Here is a 7,648-nt window from a genome sequence, read left to right as displayed (position 1 = left end):
TTCTTTGAATAACTTTGAAGTAAAATTAGTTCCTTGATCAGATTGAATTTCTGGTGGTAGTCCATAGCTAGTAAAGAAATGAAGTAACTCCTCCACAATCCTTTTAGCTGTAATATTACGTACTGGAATGGCCTCTGGAAACCTATTAGACACATCCATTACAGTCAAACGATATTGATTCCCACTTTTTGTTTTAGAAAGCGGTCCTACACAATCGTTTAGGACCCTTGTAAAAGGTTCCTTAAATGCTGGAATGGGTATTAAGGGCGCTGGTTTTATCATTGCTTGAGGTTTCTCTATCACTTGACATGTGCGACATGATTTATAAAATTTAACTACATCTTTATGTATTCCAGGCGAGTAAAACAATTCTGGATTTTAGCTTGTGTTTTCCTTATTCCCAAATGACCTCCCACTGTTACCTCATGTGCAACTCGCAACACCTCCTTTCTATACCCTACCGGCAATTCTACTTGATGATCTTCTGCCCACTTTTCATCCGCCTGCATATGTACAGGTCTCCATTTTCTCATCAGGCCATCATGTTTACGGTAATAACACACTGGTATACTCTCAGATTCCTCTTCCGTATATGCTTTCTGATATATCCGTTTTATTTCTACATCTTTCTGTTATAACTCCGCAAATATTCCTGAACTAAAAATATCCGCCTTATCCTCCACCTGTTCTTGTTCTTTTTCAACCATCTGATCAAAAATTGTTGCTGATAATTGTACTTCAACTTCACCTTTACTCTTTGATTTCTCCTCTTGTCTTAACCTGTAACTTTGCGACCTTGTTCCTACACAAACCGGAAAAATCCCAGGATATTCGTCCTTCAACACTTCAGTTGACTGATTTTCCACTGGTTTATCAACCACAGTAGGCATCACTCCCACCTGCGATGCAGGTATATCATTACCCAAGATAAACTGTATTCCTGGACAAGATAGTTTATCTATTACTCCTACTACCTCTTCACCATTCTTCACTGGACTTTCCAACCTCACCTTATACAATGGAACGCGACTCCTCTCACCCTGAATTCCACATATCACCACCTTTTCTGGCAACATTCTTCCCAAACTACATAATTCCTCATTTTTACCATTAAAGATTGACTAGCCACTGTATCTCAAAACATTGTGACTTCTTCACCTGCTCCTCTTGATACACATAAGTAAATTCTACCCACACAAGTAAATTCTTTAAATACATCTGGCACCTTCTTAACAATTACTTCTTGAACAGGCTGTACAATTGTTTGCACCTCCTTCGCGTCCCTCGGGATTTCCTTTACCACTCTTACAAACCCCACCGTCTTATCCTGTTTTACCACATCACCCTTCTCAGTGCTTGTCTTCAACCACCAACACTGTGACTTTAATGGCCTAGTTTATTACAGTGAAAACATTTGAAACTTTTCATTTCTTTTCCACCCTCCTGGATTTCTTTTTTAATCAGAGGTACACTCCCTTTATTGTCTCCCATCATATCACCTTTACCTTTACCACTTGAGTATTTCTCATGTCCCCAGTTTCTATCCCTCATCGGCTGAAACTGATGTCGGAAAACAATCTTTGATTTATGAACGTATTCATAATCATCTGCCATTTCCGATACTAATTTCGCAGCTCTAACCTTCTGTTCTTCCACATGAGTTCTCACTACATCAGGAATTGAATTTTTAAACTCCTCCAAAAGTATAATTTTCTGAGAACTTAATACATTTGGTCTATTTTCAAAGCCCTTATCCACCGATCAAAATTACTCTGTTTCAGCCTTTCAAACTCCATGTATGTTTGACCAAATTCTTTCCTTAAATTTCTAAACCTTAGTCTATAAGCTTCAGGCACTCGCTCAGATGCACTTAAGATGGGTTTCTTCACCTGCTCATACGTTCCAGATTCCACCTCCGGTCGTGATGCAAACACTTCACTATCTCTACCTACCAGCTTTTTTTGAATCAGTAACGCCCACATGTCCTGTGGCCATTTCATTTGTTTAGCTACCTTCTGAAATGAAATGAAAAAGGCTTCCACTTCCTTCTCGTCAAACCGTGGCAGTGCTTGGACATATTTAAATAGTTTCCCACCAAGCCTTCGACTATGACGCGCTTTCACACTATCCTCATCACTATCATCCAGCTGTACGTTTCCCTTTACGTCTGCCAATGTTAACTGATTGTCATGTTTCATGGCCATTTTCTGAAGTTCAAACTCGCTCTCTTTATCTTTTTCCCTCCTCTGTATTTCCATTTCTTTTTCTTTTTGTTCTGCTAGGACTATTCTTTCTTTTCGCCTTTCTGCTCTCTCCTTTTCTTTTTCCTCTCTCTCTCTCTTTCTCTTTCTTTTTCCTCTCTCTCCCTCTCATATTCAAGCCGCTTTCATTCTTTCTCATGTTCCATTTGTTTAATTTGCAACTGAATTTTTGCCATTTCCAATGAGTCAAACTCTATCGCATGCAAATTTAAATGCTTAACCACCGCCATAATTACTTCATCTTTTCGCATTTTGTCAGGTAAGGTTAACTGCAATGTTCTTGCCAAATCTAACAGTCTGCTGTTCGTTTCTGCCCGTAAAGTACTTCGTGTGACATTCTCCACCCACAAAAACTTCTGAGCCTCTGAAAGAACCATTGTTCACAACACTCTCCCCACGTAAACTAAAATACCACACCGGAAAAGGAACAATCCTTCACTGTCTTTAAGTTCACAAAAGCCAATCCAATAGATAGACTTTTATCCCGGACGGGCCCCCAATTTCTATGGGTGAGGCGTTTTCAGAACCCCAAAATGTATCATGGAGTTCAACCAACCTCTCCCTTTAATGGATTTGTTGCTTTTCCTGGCACACGGCTTTTTCCCTTGGTGTATTATTATTATACAATTATGGACTCGTGGGCTTTTAAACACAAAGCACTGTTTATTCCATGAACTCAACTTAACATCTTAAATACATTCGATCTCTTAACGCCCCTTACTTCAAAGATAACTCAGAAAATATCGCAACAGAAACAATTCCTTAAAATGTTCCTTCAAACTTCCAAGATACTTAACACCTTTAAACAGAATCACATCAGGTTGAAGGCTTTACAATTATCAGTTTAAATCACCCAAATGATCCAGAGATAGTCTTTTATGTCAGAGATCCAGCACCCTGCAAACGAAGACACTCCCAATCTCTTTTCAAACTTGCACCTCTCTGGAAACACACAGACACACACAAACTGCTTTTTAAACTGAAAGTAAAAATCTGCAAAATGGCTGACCTAAAGCCCAGCTCCACCCACTCTCTGACATCACTGTTTTCTTAAATGTGCATTGCTTAAACTTACATGTCTTAAATGTACACTCACATGACAGTGAACTATGCAACCATGTGATTTATCTACCTCCTGCATCTGATTCGTCATTGTTTGCGATACGACCTACCGCAGTGGTATCATCCACAAACTTATAGCTTGAGTTGGAGCTTAATCCTGCCACACAGGATATGCCTCCATATTCAGCGGGTCCGACAATGACAAGACTGAAGAACGATCACTCGTCTATCAAATCAGTGAGGTTTGCCTCACTGTGAGACAAGATTAGCAGAAGCAAAACCAAATTAATTAGATAGAGATCACACGGTTATACTCGACTTGAAACATGAAAACCCCGCCATCTCACAATTCCCGTTCCAGCCTCCCCGAACCGGCGCCGGAATGTGGCGACTCCGGGCTTTTCACAGTAACTTGATTGAAGCCTACTTGTGACAATAAGAGATTATTAGTATTATTATTATTGATCCTCGCCTGAAGTATGGTGATCCTTAGGTTAAATCACCACCAGTCAGATCTTAGACTCAAAGGGCCTATGGTCATCAGGGACGAAAGCGACTTAATTTATTTTAGAACTGGATCAATGTATGTCATTTGCAGGATGTGACTTCACTCAAGACTGGCCAAATGACTGACAGCCGGGAAATTAACGACCATTGAGGAGTTACCGCTACCTGAGGCTTGGTGGGATTGCTGGTTTTAAAGGTTCATCGTGAAATCTAGAGATAAAATGCCGGGAAAGTTATCATGAGATCATTAAAATGTAAAAGGAGGCCATTCTTCCAATGGACTCGGCAACGATATTCTGAAAGAGCCTCTGTGTCCCCATCACATCCCTGTAACACCACCCAATCTTCTGAACACTAAGGGGCAATTTAGCATGGACACTCCACCTAACCCGCACACATTTGGACTGTGCGAGGAAATCGCAGCACCCGGAGGGAACCCACACAGACACGGGGAGAAAGTGCAAACTCCACACAGTCAGTGACCAAAAGCTGGAATTGAACCCGGATCGCTGGCTCTGTGAGGTAACCACTGTGATAATATGCCACCGTATAAGGCCATAACACGTCATATATCAGATCAAGCATGATCTCATTGAAATGCGGAGCATATTCGATGGGCTGAATGGCCTACTTCTGCTCCTACGTTTTATACCCTGATATTGTGTAAATCTGTTCCTGTTCTTGGGTAAAACCCTTGTTAAACCAACACAGACGCCGCATGTCGTCTGCATCTGATTATCTGGCGCAGAGAAGGTGATTGTGGAATACATGTTGTACCCATCAAACTCTGCTACTCACCTGACTGAGATCTGTTCTGTCTCTGTAAATCACAGGTAGTATTCGCGAGTGGAGGGAACACTCTGCACCTCAGTCTCAATAGTTTGTGAGAGCAGGATTCCTTCATTATGAGTCAATGTCTGGACTGTATGTGAGGGTGGGTTTCAGTCTCTATCAGACATTGGTACTGAATGTCAGTTTGGAAATGTTTCTTTATCTATCAATCACAATTACTGTTTGGGAAAAGTGAGATTAATACGTAACAGCAGGACTGCTGTAACAGACAGAGAAAGATACACAAAAAATCAGGAAGAGACTATCAGGACACACATACAATGACACACAGAAAAGGTGCCGAGATGGAGAAACTGTTTTTTTTTAGGAAAATGTGTTTTCTGCTGCGCACAGAGAGACCTTGTTTGTAACATTATATCTTGCTGTGTAACTGAGCTCTCTGCTGTGTAGCCGTGCTCTCTGCCATGGAACCGTGACACTGCCGGTGACAGATCTTCACTGTAGTTGTGTCAAATCATTATCTGTTGTGTAATGTGTTCCCAGTTGTGGAAGTAAGATCCGTCGGAAGCAGAACCTTTCTGCGCCGTTTCTGAGACGAAATTTTAATTACATATTTATTAAATTTTGTCACGAGGTTCCTTGAGACCTCTGGATTCCCAGTCAAGGGACATAACCTTGTGTTCCTGTTATGAAGACAGTTCATTCAGCATCAATATTTTCAGATAATAACAAGAAAGCGCCCAACGTGGGGCTCGAACCCACGACCCTGGGATTAAGAGTCCCATGCTCTACCGACTGAGCTAGCCGGGCTGCTGGTGCACTGTCTATTAAACCTCTTCTTGAAGAGAGTTGCTGCGGTGCTCATTCGGAAGGTCAGTGCTGACTTGTTGGGCCGAATGGCCTCCTTCTGAGCTGGATATTCTACGATTCTGTGATACAAGCATGTTGATACGGTGAAGACGTTCTGCCCACTCCTGATACCATGTAGGAATGCTGGTCTCTCAATGACTGACGACCAATGACATGTAATAAAAAATAACTGACTTAATAATTGAGCAGCACCTCCTGGCTTGTGCTCTGACCGCGATCCGGGGAACTGCCGAAATCCCGACACGTGACCATTTTAGTTGCGTCATCAGGTGACCGTTCGGCCTGCAGAGGCCTCCTTCTGTGCTGTAATTTCTAGATTTCATCATTTAAATTTTCTTCCAGACTGTAAAGTGTGGTCCTGTTCCATTTGAATTTCTAATATATTTCCAATGTAACTGATGTTGTTCCACAATCTATTTAATCGGTGGAATTGTGCGTTTAGGGAGCTGAGGTTTTCGAGTCTCTCAAGGCCTCTCTCCAAATCCAATGGTCATTTTCCACGAAGATTCAACCCCTCCTCACATAAACACCGGGGCCCCGTTGATCGTTTGAATGCAATAACTTCCTGGAGTGATTCCAGGCTGGTTTTAGAATGTATTCTATCGACCAAATTACTAATGAATGGCACACTAGACACAGCTGCGATGGCTGAGTGGTAAAGGCGTTAGACTTGAAATCCCGTGGGGCTTCCCCACGCTGGTTCGAACTCTGCTCGCAGCGACTGTGTTTCGAAGTGTTTGCTGAACTCCCCGCGCAAGCCACTGACTCGAGAATGAATTGGAATGTTTGTAAATGAACGGTTTGAGTCAGTCAGATGTTCAGCATCTGTTTTGGAAACTGAACGAAATGTAAAAAACCTCGCACTCAAAACAACAATCAATAAATAATAACGTTTCCTGCAACGTTCGGAAGGAGAAGCAGCAACGGCAGCGAATGGAAACGTGGTTCGGTTTCATTCAGCTGAATGTTTTTTTGGGTAAAAAGATCGTGTTAGAAATGGAACATATTTTATCTCTCTATCTGTTTCTTTGTTTCTTTCTCTCTCCCTCACTCACTGTTTTTGTGCTTCTCCGGGGACTGATTGGATACAGTGAAACACAGCCCTATTTCATCCCAACTCTTTTGGACGAATACATCCTGGCGATGGGCGGTCCTGAATCAGTGGAAGAATCGACATACTATTCCATTCTTGGCTCTGTGAGAAGTTCCATTCCTGGTTGTGAGGTGGTTCTGGGATAAAGGGATCGAGGGAGAAGGAAGTGACTGCAGTCTGACTCTGACTCTGAAAACCAGTTAGTGCGCCCTTGTACAAAGTGGATGTGTCTGAGAACAGGAGGAAAGCAGATCATGGGCCTGTGATTGATTTTATTGAGCCAGACCTTGAAAAGTGAAGCAAACTTCTAACTAGTCGGTGCCTGTCTGAGAACTGGTAAGGAATTACGGCTGATATTGAAACGGTTCATCTTTAATTAGTTCCAGCAAATCGATTCTTTCAGAGGTGATGGTGTATTGTTTTCAGAGTCACTGTCATAGTTTCTTAAAATATGATTTGTGCTTGTTTTTGTTTTGTTCAGTAATTTGGGGAATCTATTTGGAGCGGGTGCAGTTGGTCAGTATCTGTGCCTCTTGCTTGGCAGCTCCCCGGGAAGCAGCAGCTCCATTCCTATCGAGATCTGTGGACACAATCAGGAGACCGAAACTATTGCGCACTGCTGCCATCTCCTGGCTGAAACAAGTTGTGCAACAAGTTAACGAGGTATTCGTGATACGTTTCAATTGGAGCAAAATAACATTAACATGGTTAATATTATCACTGTAGTAATCACATTTAAATCCCCAGATATCTGATTTCTGACTGAGCGATCTGTTCATCCCGATTTATCGGAAAATGAAGGATTCCCATTACAGCCGTATTGGTTACAAGAATATCCAATCTCTGATTTAATACATTCTCCCGCTTCATTGTTTGTGTATTCGTTCTATAAATACAGGCAAAGCTTGAAGAAATCAGTAACAGAGTAATCAATGTTCCCGGAGAGATGAAACTGCCGCCCCGAACTTCATTTTATGAAGGTGATTCCAGTCACTCCCCACTTTCCCATCAGAACAACGTCACAGAAGAAATCACATCCCCTTCACAGAATAACCATTCAGCA

The 7,648-nt window shown here is 41.9% G+C and overlaps 2 non-coding genes across 2 annotated transcripts; one reads left to right on the top strand and one right to left on the bottom strand.

Annotated features, from left to right (window-relative positions):
- Positions 1-5,359: 5,359 nt before the first annotated feature.
- Positions 5,360-5,432, bottom strand: trnak-cuu (transfer RNA lysine (anticodon CUU)). Its single transcript has one exon. It is a non-coding gene; the product is annotated as a tRNA-Lys (tRNA).
- A 698-nt stretch (positions 5,433-6,130) lies between these two features.
- trnas-uga (transfer RNA serine (anticodon UGA)) lies at positions 6,131-6,212 on the top strand. The gene has a single exon. It is a non-coding gene; the product is annotated as a tRNA-Ser (tRNA).
- The last annotated feature ends 1,436 nt before the right edge of the window (positions 6,213-7,648 follow it).

Source organism: Scyliorhinus torazame, chromosome 24 (assembly GCF_047496885.1).
Source record: "Scyliorhinus torazame isolate Kashiwa2021f chromosome 24, sScyTor2.1, whole genome shotgun sequence".
Classification (NCBI taxonomy): domain Eukaryota; kingdom Metazoa; phylum Chordata; class Chondrichthyes; order Carcharhiniformes; family Scyliorhinidae; genus Scyliorhinus; species Scyliorhinus torazame.
Note: the sequence above shows the minus strand (reverse complement) of the source record. Positions and strands in the feature narration are given on the sequence as shown.